The following is a 14966-nucleotide window of genomic DNA, read 5'->3' on the forward strand; positions in this document are numbered from 1 at the left end:
TCACATCATCAGCTGTCTTGCCCTTCTTTTATAAAACATCTGTCTTTGCTCATTACTCCATTTCTAAAGGTTTAAAATTTTCATCAGCTTTATTATCCTTCACACATGTGCTCTTGTTCTTTCAGAGGAAGCTATGGTTGACTGTATCACTGCAATTAAATAAGCATGAGTAAAATTGTGATTTTAAATAGAACAGTGTAAAAGTTATCATTTCAAAGGCATAAAAAAGATGTGGCAGAAAATGTGACATAATCTTTCAACGCACACTTGAAACAAATACATATGAAGAGCTTAGCACAATGACTGCATAGAGTAATGATAAAAAAGTCAGCTATTATTATTACTTTATAACTATTTTTCTAGCTTCATAGTATTTATATTCAGTAAAAGTGAATCCATATAAATGAAAGAATAAAATGCAGATCAGAGTTCCCCATTCTCCATTCACTACAATGAACACAGTGCATTGTCAGCACACTAATGAAAATAACAGTCATCTGACCTGAAATGTTAATGATTTCCCTGGCATTGATGCAAATAATTTAAAAAGGGAATGTGACATTGATTCTTTAGAGGCTCTCAGCTTTCCATTTAAAAAGGAAATAACATTTGACCACTACCACTATTAACTGTCACTTTACCTTGAATTGACAAAGGGAATTCTATTTTTAAAAAAATATTTTTATTGATTTAAGAGAAGAAGGGAGAGGGAGAGAGAGACAGAAATATCAATGAGAGAGAATCATTGACCGGCTGCTCTGACCTGGAATCGAACTGTGACCTCCTAGTTCATAGGTCAACACTCAACCACTGAGCTATGTTGGCTGGGCAAGGGAATTATATTTTTAATGAATGTGTTCCATTAAAAGGAAATTATGAAGCCTGATTAATAAAAAAAAAACAAAACAACAAAACCCACCCACCTTTTGGTGCTCACAAGGTCCTATCCCACAGAACATCTCAAATCAACCTTCTCTTATTTATTTCACCATGGCAGTTTCTATAACAGGCAGATGTATAGCTGTTCATCATCAGCCAGGCAATTAATGCTTATTGAACATCCACGGGGTGTGAGGCTCTATAACAGACTATCTATAAAACATCAGATTGACTGCTTAATTTGGCTTTGCTGAATGTCAAGGCTATCATTAATGGTGCTATTTTTTTTTTCTGGCTAAATTTAAAAGCTATTTCATTAGGCCTCTTCTTGGTAGATACTAACTAAATAATTAATCATCAGATATAAGTTGTAGAATGCCAACATCTACTCATAGACAACAGGTGATTATTACTTAGGGAAGAAATTGAGCCCATTTTCAACTGTGGGCAATTTTTGTCAGTTTTCACAGTTTCTTGGACTATATTTGTTTGTAGGTGTTTGTTTGTTTTTAAGTCACAATTGCCTTAAGAAAAGAAAAGAGAAGTCCATTGCAGCATTTTGGGTTCCTCTCCTAAACCAGATTCTGGAATTTTCAGAGTTACAAGTTGAGGGGAAAAGACCATACTCTACCACATTAGATCCCCAACCAATTAGTCAAGGACTCCAAAACCTGTGAGTAGCCAGGTGTCCAGTTTTCCCTGGCTCCTAATTCCCTAGTTGCTTCAGGTGACTAGGGAATTAGATCCATGTAAGACTGGGCCAGCTGGATCCGGGAAAACAGCCACATGTCTGTTAGGTCACAAGTCTTTTGGATTCAGCACTTAGATCTCTTTTCCAACAGTACACATCCACTAAGACTCTAAGAAGTTCTATGTTGGGGAGTTGGTATAATCATTACTCTCCTGGTTTCTGACTCACTCAGCATCAGCAAGGCCATATTCTCACGTGTGGGAAGAAAACAGATATAATGTGTCCCAATGTCTCTGAGTCTCTTTTGCTCCCAACCCCCATACCATCTATTACACAGAGGGTTCTGTATGGATAAATTTTTAAAAATTTGGTTTTAACGGAAGTCACTTTTACTTGAGAAACAGGTAAAACTGACTGTTTTTATATTTCCAACTGTATCTATGGGCCCAGACATTCTTTTCACTGCTGAATAAACATGACCCACAATCCCAGAGGGGAACGAGCTTTTGCTGACTGGCCTATGACTCCACAAGCTTTAAAAAAAAACCACACAAAATAGTAGCTTTTTGTCTTTACTATGTTTTTAGTTTCATAATACATAAATATTGTCTTCTTTAAAAATTAGGTTATTGTCAAAAAAATTAAAGTCTTACTTTGTAAGAAAGTGGGATTTGAACAAAGATCTGAAGAGGGCAAGTCATGTAGCCATCTAGGAGAAGAGTAATGCAGTTGAGCAAACAGTCGTGCAAAGGTCCTGCGGTAAGAGCATGCAGACTTGTCTGAGGAACAGCAAGGAGGCCAGTGTGATTGGAGTGGAGGGGGGTTGCTGATGAGGTAGAATCGTGTAAACTAAGACGGTGATTTTAAGTGAAAGTGGAAATCATCAGAGGGTGCTGAGCCAAAGTGACATAATCCGACTTTTGCTGTCAATAAGATCACTGGGGCTGCAGTTCTGAAATAGGTTCCCAGGGCTCAAGGACCGAAGTAAGAAGATGAAGGAGCAAGTGGGATACTGCAAAACTCCAGGCAAGAGATAACAGTAGCTTGCATCTTGGTGGTAGTAGTAGAAGTGATTGGAGTCTGAATATATTTTGAAAGTAGAGCCATGGGACTTGCTGGCAGTTTCGATGTCAAAAATTACGCAGCAGTTTGGGGGCCTACATTAATTAGAGCTGTGTTAACTAAAATGGAGACTACTGTGCAACAAGCAGGTTTATGGGAGGAAACTGGGAGTTTCATTTGGATATATTACATTTGTGATACCTCTTAAACATCCAAGTAGAGATAATAAGCAGATATTTGGATATACAAATTCTGGATTTTAGGGGAGGGTCCAGTCTGAAGATATACATTTTGAAGTTATCTCTGAGGACTCATTTTATTTGTCAACTGAACTGGGTCCGGGGTACCCAGATATTTCGTCAAACACTATTCTGTGTGTACCCGTTAAAGGTGTTTTTTTATGAGATTAACATTTGAATCAACAGGCTGAATAAAGGAGATTGCACTTCTCTAATGTGGGTGGGCCTCATATAATCAGTTGAAGGACTGAATAGAACAAAAGGCTGAATAAGAGAGAGTCTGACTGCGTTCAAACTGGTTTTTTCCTACCTTAGACACAAACTGAAACACCGGCTCTTCCTGGGTCTCGAGTCTGTTGTTACCTTTACCATAATCCTGGGTTGTAAATGATAGGGGAAGCAATGGTGTGGCCAGTAAATCCTAAAAAAGTAACAGTAAAGACAATTTGGAGTGTCTGGAGAGCTTGTAGCATGTTAAAAGATTAAAGATTTATATCTCTAAAGTACAGCCATGGGAAAAATTAATTTCAAAATAAAATCAACACTGAAATCTAGAATACAGAAAAAATTGGCAAAAGCTATCCTTGCTGAGCTGCCTAAAACTATGTTGCTTCCTGACAGAATTTTAGTTTAAAAACAAAACTCTGCTCTCCTTTCCTTGAAATATAAAAAACACCACCAAGATTATAGGCCTTCTATTTAGTATTTAGTACACCTGACATTTGTTATCTCATTTAATTTCCACATCAATGTTATATGACAATTATACCTCTAAAAAGCAGGATAAAAATGAAAATATGGGCATTGTTATTATCTGTATCAGTGCTCCTCAAAGCAGGTTGCCTTCACACTGTTTCTTATCCATCGGAGACAAGGTAAGGAATCCTGGCCAGAACACAAATGGACTCACTACTTGCTTCCTTAAGAGAGGCTTCTTATGAAAAAAAAGCCAGTTGAACTAACAACGTTTCACAATATTCCTGATTTACATTCAGTAGCTCATGTGTGTGGACAGTTAACAAGCATTTTGCAGACTGGCACTGGTCCACAGGACATACACTGAGTGGCCAGATTATTATGATTTCTGAATGCATAATAATCTGGCCACTCTGTGTGTGTGTGTGTGTGTGTGTGTGTGTGTGTGTGTGTGTGTGTATTTATATTCATATAACATATATATATATATTTATATTAGAGGCCTGGTGCATGAATTCGTGCATGGGTGGAGTCTGGGCAGCCTGGCCAGGGGGAGGGGACATGGGTGGTTGGCCAGCCTGCCTGCTGGTTGAACTCCTGGTCGAGGGGACAATTTGCATATTAGCCTTTTATTATATAGGATATACACTGAGTGACCAGATTATTATACGTTCAGAGATCATAATAATCTGGCCACTCAGTGTATGTAGCACTGATCAAGGTCTTTACATACCATCCCTTAGATTTGGGCTTTCTTTCCCACTCTCCACTGAAACCAAATTCCTAAAGAACAATGAATTTTGTTGCACTCTCCTTGATCTTCTACAGAATATGTCAACCTCTTGAAACCCTTTTCTTTTCTGGCTTTGAATAAAATGCACATATTGGTGCCCCGCTGGTGTGACTCAGTAGTTGGGCATCAACCCATGAACCAGGAGTTCACAGTTCAATTCTCAGTGAGGGCACATGCCTAAGTTTCAGGCTTGATCCCCAGTAGAGGGCATGCAGGAGGCAGCCAATGAATGATTTTCTCCCAACATTGATGTTTCTATCTCTCTCCCTCTCCCTTCCTCTCTCTGAAATCAATAAAAAATATTTTTTTAATAATGTACATGCTGGTTATCGTTACACATCTTTGACTCTCCCTTTTTTGGTCACCTGGGCCATCTTATCATTTCCTTTCTGTCACCTAAGCGAAGGCATCCTTTAGGTTCTGATCACAGAAATTGTTTCCTGCTCTCTCTTTCCCCTCCTGATGTGCAATCTCGTATATGCCCAAGGTTTCAACCTTCACCTCTAGTGCACAAGCGGCCCAGGTGATTTTTTTTGTACCCTTTGCAACATGCAGCACAAACTTTTTTGCACATAGTGGATGCTCAGTAAATGTCTATAGGATTGAGAAAGTAGTGAACTATATATACCACTAGAGGCCCGGTGCACAAAAATCATGCACTGGGGGGAGTTCCTCTGCCCAGCCTGCCCCCGCTCACAGTCTGGGAGCCCTCAAGGGATGTCTTACTGATGGCTTAGGCCCACTCCCCGCAAGGAGCAGGTCTAAGCCGCAGTCTGGCCTCCCTCTGCAGGAGGCAACTGAGCTGATCAGGGGAAGGCGCCACCCCCCATCACCCCGCTGCTGCTGCCACTACCAGCCGCCGCAGCCTCCAAGGTGTTTTCATCAACATGAACTCCAGTCCCTTCACCACAAAAAAATGTCTGTGTCCGCTCCGGGCCTGCTCAGGCCATGCTATGGCGGCTCAGGCAGGTCCCCTTGTCTGTGTCCCCACCCACCATCTCCTGCATGCACATGACTCTGCCTCTGAGGCAGCGTGACATTAGCGCTGGGCAGGTCTGTGTGAGCCTCAACTGGGTGTGGAAGTCCCTGCCCCCGTCCCCGCCCACCAGCTCCTATGCACATGCAGCCTGTTGACCGGTTGTGACTGGGACACCGTTAGGACCAATTAGCATATTACCTCTTTATATATATATAGATTTGGCACTATTATCAGCCATGGAATTAATTTGTTCTTACTGCATTAAGAAATAATAAAGAAGCACATTGATTTGTGAAGTAGCAATAACTACTGTATTGAAAGTAGTAAATAAAATTAAATATTAAATATTAAGAAAATAAAAATGAGAATGTTTAAACATATTTAAAATAAAAATATTAGATGTAAGTTATTTTATATTTGCATGGAGTAAAATTAATTTACCATCAGAAAAATAATATAGCAGGGATAAAAATTGTTTTAAAATATTTAACTTCTATTGTCATAAGTTCTTTGTTTCAAAATGTAATTAATGTAATAAAAACATATAAGTATAACCAGCAAATCAATTGTTTTCTTGATGATTTTGCTACCAAAACTCAAACAAAAAAGGAAACACAAATTTCAAAAGCATCATACATCTGAATCACTTTCCAGTTTTCTTTTTAATCTGCACATTAGTCTTCTTAAACTTCCTTAAGCTTTTCTTGCCCTCCTTCCCCTTGGGGTCTTCACAACAACCTCAAAGCTGATAAAGGCACATTCTCTAGACATACTCTTTAATTCCTACAGACATTGCTCTACTTTTTAATTATTTCTATAAACAGATTTTATTATATTTAATGTTAAAACAAGTATTCATTTGATGGAAAATGGTCAATTTACCATATAATGTATAACTCAAATGTAATATAAGAATGATACTGTGATCCCCACGATTGACACATGAAATACAGATGTGAGGGAAAGGAAAGGACATAGCAGTGTGCAAATATGCAAGAATTAGCAATGCTGCTGTTTCAGCATAAACACCAAATAGCCACAGACCTCAGTAGTGTTTTCTTGGCCTCGAGCAAGTAATTAATCACAGGACAGGCCAGTGTAAGATCCACTATGAAAACAATTGAACATCCTGGGATTTAATTTTTAGTGATATTCATGCATCAACAACTGCAGAAAAAATGCTTTGCTATGTAAGACAGTGGTAGATAGTTATATCCTTACAGTAGCACCCAAAAGATAAACCAAAAATAACGCCTATACCAGTATGTATTAAGAACTTGGGGGTGATTTTGCTATTATTTTTATTCACATTTTTTTTTCTGAAAAGGAGGGTGGTTGTAAGTTGCTCCCAGCTAAAATTTAATTTTTTGTGGACTGTACTATTCAGACTGTGACAGCATTCCCAGAGGTCAAATGAGTGAATCCTAATTGCAGCACTAAGCCCAGTGAATGCTTGAACATGCCAGGAGAAACCTGTGACAAGGGTGACTGAGTAAGAGAGGAAAACTAAGAAAAGTCCTTTAAAATTCAGATAGCACTTGATGGTTTAGAAAGACATTTATTTTCATTCTTAATTTTAGTTTTTCATCTTTAGTGGGAGCATATTGGGGGCTCACAGAATTGATGGAGGCGGAGCAGCAGACCAGAAGAAAGACAGGAGGCTGCAGGCTTGGCGGCTAGAAGCAAAATAACTGTCAATGTTATGTTGCTGTTTATCCTTCATGTGATAAACACAGTATGTCTTATACGTATATGATTTCAGAGAATTGGAAATGTTAATGAAGAAGCTATAAAACCACTAAGTAGGAGACAGTGGAAACCTAGTAATGATCTCACTTATGTTTTAACGTCAGCAGTGCTATCACCTTGGAGTCTTTACAGGAAACTTTCTCAGGAAACGAGATAAGCTAATTGTTAAACAAACAGTACATATAATGGGTGTTCTTAGGGGGGAAATTCTGAGGAGGGTGTTGGTGAGGCCAGGCACTGTAGTGGTGCTAGAAATGCAATGATCAGAAAAGAAAAAAGGTATTGGCTACACCCCTCAAGGGGAACTTGAAGTCCTCAAGCCTCCCCTGCTTGCTCCAGCAACGCACAACTGTCTTCAAAATGCCTCGCAGCGGCTCTTTTTCCAACACCCTCTAGACTTCAGGTCTATGGTGAGTGTGAGCACCCCCTGCTCCCCTATTTCCTGATCCCCAAGCCAGGAGCCTCACTCATTCTTAAGCCTTTCATCTCCCTTGTCATCGTCACAAGGTCCTGTGGATGCTTGTCCCACCCATTCTCCCACACCAAACCAGAACTCACACACTTCTTCTCTCCAGCCATGTGCTTCTGGCTTAGGTCAGGCCTTCATCAGCTCTCACTTAACTGCTCTACATGCCCCTAGTGTGAATTATTTACCTGTGGGCCTCCTTTTCTTTATTTTAAAAATGGATATAACATAATAATAATAACAATACCTACCTTATAGGTGTCTTTAGAGGACAAAACGAGTTGATATACATAAAGCACTAGAGTAAGTGCCTATAGCATAGTAACTACCCAATTAATGGTAGTTATTATTATTGTTATTATTGGTTGAGAATGCCAGAGAGGGGAAGAGGATAAAAACAAGGTTCAAGCCCCAAAACACAACCCAAGACCCATGAGACTATTCTGTAGGTATTTGTTCACTTGTCTGTATCTCCTACCAGACTATGAATTCATTCTGTGCCTAGCAAATAGTAGGTATGTAACAAATGCTTATTGAATTTTTTAAAAATTCACTTCTAATTACATATTATATACTCATTTAATAGCTTTTTAATCAATTTTGATCTAATAGTGACTAAAGAGTCTATATATAGGAAGAGGTAATATGCTAATTGGTCCTGTGTCCCAGTCATGACTGTTCAACAGGCTGCTCACACACAGGAGCTGGTGGGTGGGGATGGGGGCAGGGACTTGTGCCACCGGGACATGAAGCTGCCGCTGGGGGCAGCCCCGCCACTGGCAGAGGCGCACGCAGGCCTGACGCACCACCCAGCCCGGAGGGGGACATCAGGACAGGTTGCAGTGGCCCCCCCGACAGAGGTGCACACGGCCAGCTGTGCTGCCCAGCCCGGAGGGGGGAGGTCAAGATGGGGTCAGGGCCTCGGTGGAGAGCTCTCAGCACTCCTGCGCCGGGGTCTGAAGGCGCAGAGAGGGAGAGCAGATGGGCAGTTAGAGGGATCAGGCCAGGAGGGGAGAACAGATAGGCAGTTAGGGGGATCAGGCCAGGAAGGGAGAGCAGATATGCAGTTAGGGGGATCAGGCCAGGAGGGGAGAGCAGTTAGGGCCATCAGGTGGGCAGGGGAGCAGTTAGGGGCATCAGGCAGGCAGGCAGGTGAGCGCTTAGAAGCCAGTGGCTCTGGATTGCGAGAGGGATCCCAGATTGGAGAGGGTGCAGGCCAGGTTGAAGGACCCCCTGCACCCTCCCCCCATGCACAAATTTCGTGCACTGGGCCTCTAGTATGATTATAAAAATATATGAAACAACATTTTTTATCATGGGCTTTACTATCTTCTCTCAAAACTAAAAATTATATAGGCAGAGCACACTCAGGCTCTAATGGAAAATGATGCTCAAATATTTAACTTTCCAAAATGTCATATTTGAATCACTTTACCATCACATATGCGAAGCTATGTTAGACAGTGAAGACATCTGCTTCCTTGGCCAGAAAGTGTAGGCGTTGGTGGAGATTTAAGATGGAGATAGCAAATGTTGAACAACAGTCTCCAGGGCAGCCTGCAGCCCAGAACTGCCCACGTGGGGGACCTGCAACTTTTGTGCCCACACAGGCAGAGGGGCTGCCATAGGGAGGAGGGTGAGAGGTTGACTAGCCCCCACCTCTCACACACACATTCTTTTAGATCATAAGGCTGCTAATTTCTCCTGATACCTCTGGTTCAATACGTCCTCATTCAATATTTTTAACAGTATGTTTATGAACTAGTCCTCAGTCACAATCCCTTTCAGAGAAGTTACTGGTGAAAAGAGCTATGACATAAATTAATTCCTTTTAAATTTTTTCCTAGTTTTATTGAGATGTAATTAACATATACCATTGTGTAAGTTTAAGGTGTACAACATGATGATTTGATACACGTATATGTTGTAAAATGATTGCCACAATAAGGTTCGTTAACACATCACCTCACCTTTTGTGTGTGTGTGTGTGTGTGTGTGTGTGTGTGTGTGTGCGCGCGCGCACATGCGCACGCTCATGCGTGGGGTAAGGACTTATAAGATCTACTCTTTTAGCAACTTTCAAGCCTACATTACAGTTTTGTTAACTATAGTCACCCTGCTATAGATTAGCTCTCCAAGACTTACTCATTTTATAACTGGAAGTTTGTACCCTAAAGGTCAACATTTTTCCATTTCACCCACTCCCAGCTCCTGGCAATTACCATTCTACACTCTCTTTCTCTATAAATGAGGTCATGCAATATTTGTCTTTCTCTGTCTGGCTTACTTCACTTAGCATAATGCTCTCATCTTTCACCCATGTTGCTGCAAATAGCAAGATTTCCTTCTTTCTTATGGGTAAATAATATTCCATTATATATAAAAGCACATGCACACACACAACCACATATTCTTCATCCATTCATCCATGGACGGACATTTAGGTTGTTCCATGTCGTGGCTATCATGAACATGGGTGTGCAAATATATCTTTGAGTTTCTGATTTTATTTCTTTTGGATGCATATTCAGAAGTAGAATTGCTGGATCTTATATGGTAGTTCTACTTTTAATTTTTGAGGAACCTCCATATTCTTTCATTTCCATAGTGGCTCATGAAGTTACATTCCCACCAACAAATAAAAGGGTTCCCTTTTCTCTGCATCCTTGTCAACATTTGTTATCACCTGTATTTTTTATAATAGTCATTCTAATAGATGTGATGTGCCATCTCATTGTGATTTTGATTTGCATTTCCCTGATGATTAGTGATGTTGAGAACCTTTTCATGTACCCGTTGGCCATCTGTATGTCTTCTTTGGAAAATGTCCATTCTGTTCCTCTGCTCATTTTTAATTGGATTTTTTTCCTAATATTTTCTCCCATTCCATAGGTTGCATTTTAATTCCTTGAAGGAGACAAACTACAGTTTTAAGGTTTCAGAAGGGGGCGGGGGGACATGCATATGAATTTAGGGAGATGGCAGAGGGCAAAGCCTTTGTGAAGGACTTCACACTTGCTGTTGGCTGTGATACACCTTGGTAGATGCACAGGGTGAACCAAGAAAGGAATAGGAGTTCCAGGTAGAAGAAATAGTTATTAGCAAGGCTGAGAAGGGCAAAGGCCCTCAGGTGGAACACAGTGTGTTTGGAGAACAGCCTGGCTGCAACATCAAATGAACAGGTGGGAGAACAAAGATGAGGCTAATGATGATGGCACAGCATGAAAGCTCGCTCCAGGAGCCTGGCAGACGGGGAGTGAGGAGCTTTGGAAGACCTGAGCAGGGCAGTGAAAGTAATCACACAGTCGTCTGCACGATGGTTAGCAAAGGGACAACCAAAGGAGGAGAAATGTCAGATGGCTACTAGAATGTTCTACACAAGCAGGAAGGAGTCATCAGATTCAGAAAATGAAAAGATGATAAAGGATGCAACCAAAAAGTTATTCTCACCCATCAAAAGGTAAATAAAGAGTCTGTAATTAGGTGAGCCTAAGTATGAACTCTTCTCTTTTTCTACAAATAGTCAGGCAGAGCATGACAGGGAATTGCAAGTTAGTGCAAGGAGTGAAATAGCTAGTGTTCACTGAAGGTCTTCTTTGTGTCAGATACAGCACTTAGTGCATTACAATATATCATTCAAATCTCTATATCAAGCCATTCTGAGAGCTGTGCTTTACGGTCATCTATTTACAAATGAAAAAACGTAGGTTAACAGAAGTAAGATGACGTGTCTATGATCAAAGAATAGATAGTAAAGAGAGTGAATAACCCAATATTAACTAGAATAGCACCTACTATTTGTCAGGGATTGGGAGAAACTGTGGTGAACACAGTCCCTGCCGCTGCATTCAAACTCAGACCTGATTCATAAGCTCTTCCCTTCCTTCCTTCCACCACTACTTTACATTCTTATTTTTAAAGTCCCTGGTCGGAGTCAGTTATAGCATTTGGCAAATGCCATGTTCAGCCCACACCACTGCCGGGAACCAATTCCAGCATGTAATAATTACAAGAGTTTCACCAAAAGGTTGGTGAAGCTTGGGCGGCTCAACAAGGGTGAGCCACATACGTAGTTTACCTGTTGGAAACGGCTAAATGGCACTTCCCCCAAACCTGAATAGGATTGTTAACTGCCAGACAGCTCAGGGCATTTTATTGCCTCCTGTTGGCCAAACACCTGAACACCTGTAGGCTATTCCTGAAACTGACAATCTCTGTAAACCCTTTGATACCTTACCCTTTGAAGTGTATATTTCCACCTTGCCTTAGGACAAATAATGTTGAATAAAAGCACGGTCTTTGGTCTAGGGAGAGTCTTTAGCTCCCTTTAGCTGGAGATCCTCTGACCCCCCAATGCCTTTCAAAATTATCTTTCGTCTCCGGACTCTTTAATCTTCTACGCACAGCCCCTTTCTCCAGAATGCTGAACCCTTTGTAAGGCTGGGAAAAGAACCCCGGCACACAACTAATATTAAACCTTATTTTAAAATCATTATTACTTGGCCAAAGACTTTGTTTTCACCCTTCCTTTTAAAATGTTGATGATCACAAGAAGTCACAGTACTTTATGCTCAACTGCTCATTATTCGTATTTTAATCAAGAAAAGCTGATGCCAACTCTCAGATCAATGTACAGAAACTGTTTATGTAAAAACTGGGGCCTTCTCCTCACTTTTGCAGCCCCACCTCTCCTGAATCAGAACCATTACTTCAGTTTCAAAATAATCTGCCAGATATCAGAATACAGAGTACAAAAATCTATTTACATCGAAGAACTTAATTAACCTGAACAGATCACACTAGAAGAAACCATCCATGAATAATTTGCATATTTTATATGCAGGATATTAAGCATTGAAATATACATAAATTCTATGACAATTAGAAAACATTTCTTCATTCACTTAATAAATATTAATTGAGCACTAAGCCTGAAGCAACATTATAAGGCTTGTGAAATACACAGAAATTCCTAAAACAGGATACTGCTTCCAGATATTTCAGTGTGGCAGTGCATAAGACACAAGAAAGACAAACATAATGTTAGTTAGGGCATGTGGTTGTTGGGAGACGATCCTCCATGGGTCTCTTGCATATATGCATGTATTGAGAGTGAGACACTGACTGTCCTTTGTTCTGAACTCTCTTTTCAAGGATGTTTCTATAGCAAGCAGATTTGAATGACAGAGTGGTTTTCCCTTTGGAGCAAAAGGCAGTCTTGCTTACAATCCTGGAAGATACCATTCTCTTTGCAGAGCAAAGGGTAGGCATGCTTCCTGTCCAGTATAATAATGTCTCTCTCCAGAGTAAAGGACAGTCATACTTACTACCCATTATTTAAAAAAATTTAATTTTTTAAGGACTGTACTATTCAGACTGTGACAATTGTTTCAACTTTGTCTCAATTTATTGATCAGAACAATCAATACATAAGTTACTTAATCTTCATCTCACAAACAGGTGATGACATTGAAGGAACTGTGGATGAACCCAGCAGGATATGTGGTTAAGTGGAGAGAGTACATGTGGTAATCAAGGGGACAGATGCTCTGGGGTGTGAAAATCAGCTCTTCTCCTTAATGTCTGGCAGTCCTTGGGCAGGTTATTTACACACATTGCACTTTAGCTTCTTTATCTGCAGAATGGGAACAACAAAGCTTTCTTCAAAGGTATTATAACACAGGTACTGTAAAAGGCCTTCTGTGTCTAACCTACCAGAGTATCTGGGGCATTGTGGTGGAAGAGAAGAAGAACCGGGTGTAGCAACAAACACTATTAAATGCCAACAAGGAAAGTGCTCTCTTGCACTCACGGGCATGCACTGGCTCACATACACACATGCACAAAATCAAACCATTTTCCAAAATTAAATTAAAAACCCAATCAGGAGAGACTTCAGAGGAGAGCAGCTAAGCACCAAGACAGTTATATTATGGTACACAGGAAGACAGGAGTCCTATTATATAACGTGCACATGTTATATATAACAATCCAAAGTACATTGTTTGAAATGTCCTCTGATTAATCTAAACTTTCTGGAAGATTAATGCCCAACAATTTGAGAGTGTATAAAATATGTCATTATACTAATGCAACTAAAGGTCACTTTTCAGATATTCTGCTTCATTGCTGCAGTTTATAATTAAACCCTTACTTTTTATTTTAGATAAACATTTTAAGTAATTACCTATTTATCCTCTACATTACTAGGTTTTACCACACTTAAAACACTTTTGCTAAAAGTCTTTCTTTTATGATTTGGCACCTTTGAAAATTCTCTTTAACTGCTAGATCACAATTGAGTGCAGTTGATATTGTCTCTTAATCATAAAAAACAGGATTATTGAAAACATACAAATCAAACCAACAAATTGCCCATGTGCCTAAGTTGGTTTCTATATCATTTTTAAGACTTTCATAAGGGAAATTTTAAAAATTCATGCATATATATATATATATATATATATATATATATATATATATTCTCATTTATATAGATTGTGCACTGTAATGTTTTGAAATTATCAACCAAAATAGCACTGAAAAAAAATTAAATAAGAATTAAATAATGTATATTCAGAAATTAATATTTAAAAATATTCTGGTTAATGATTATCAAGATTTTTTTCTTACATCCATATCTTAATTTCACTTAAGAACTATGTGACTTAATTACTTAACCTCTGAGTTATCTAAAACTAGAGGCTGGGTGCACGAATTCATGCATGGGTGGGGGCCAGCCGGCCCCGCCCCCAATTGGAGTGGTGGGGGGGGCGACTGGGGGTGGGACTGGCCAGGAGGAGGGGCAATGGGCAGTTGGCCAGCTGGCCCCACCCCTGATCGGAGTAGGAGGGGTGATTGGGGGCAGGGGCGGCTGGGGGGAGGGGCTGTGGGCAATTGGCAGGCTGGCCCCGCTTCCTGGTCGAACTCGCTGTCGAACTCCTGGTCGAAGGGACAATTTGCATATTAGCCTTTTATTATATAGGATTACTTAACTTCTAAGATTCAGTTTCCATATATGAAAAATGTTGATTTTTATAGCACTTGTATGTGTTTGTAAAATGGGTTGTCAGGAGGATTAAATGAGATATGCATATAAAATCCTTTTCCACCACCTGAATCACAGGAGTGCCTGAATCACCTGAAGTACTAAATAGATGGCATTCAACTAGCTATAGCCATACTGTACACATTCACCTTCAAAACAACAAGCATGCCACCACACCTCATTTGCTACTAGAACTCAAACTCCAGAGTCCTGCTAAACAAGACAACATGTCTTCTTCAGCCATTATGGACACACATGTCAACCAGAAACGTCCACGAGGCCAATTGCATCGCTGATCCTGGAGCAAATACTGGAAAGCACTAAGACGAGAACATGCATAAAAACCAAACCAGAGGCATTACAT

At 40.2% G+C, this 14966-nt stretch overlaps 1 protein-coding gene across 1 annotated transcript in view; it reads right to left on the reverse strand.

Annotated features, from left to right (window-relative positions):
- KLHL32 (kelch like family member 32) overlaps nucleotides 1-14966 on the reverse strand; it is a 164632-nt gene that overhangs the window by 117365 nt on the left and 32301 nt on the right. The window lies entirely within an intron of this gene.

This window comes from Cnephaeus nilssonii (assembly GCF_951640355.1).
Source record: "Cnephaeus nilssonii genome assembly, chromosome: 9".
Taxonomy (NCBI): domain Eukaryota; kingdom Metazoa; phylum Chordata; class Mammalia; order Chiroptera; family Vespertilionidae; genus Cnephaeus; species Cnephaeus nilssonii.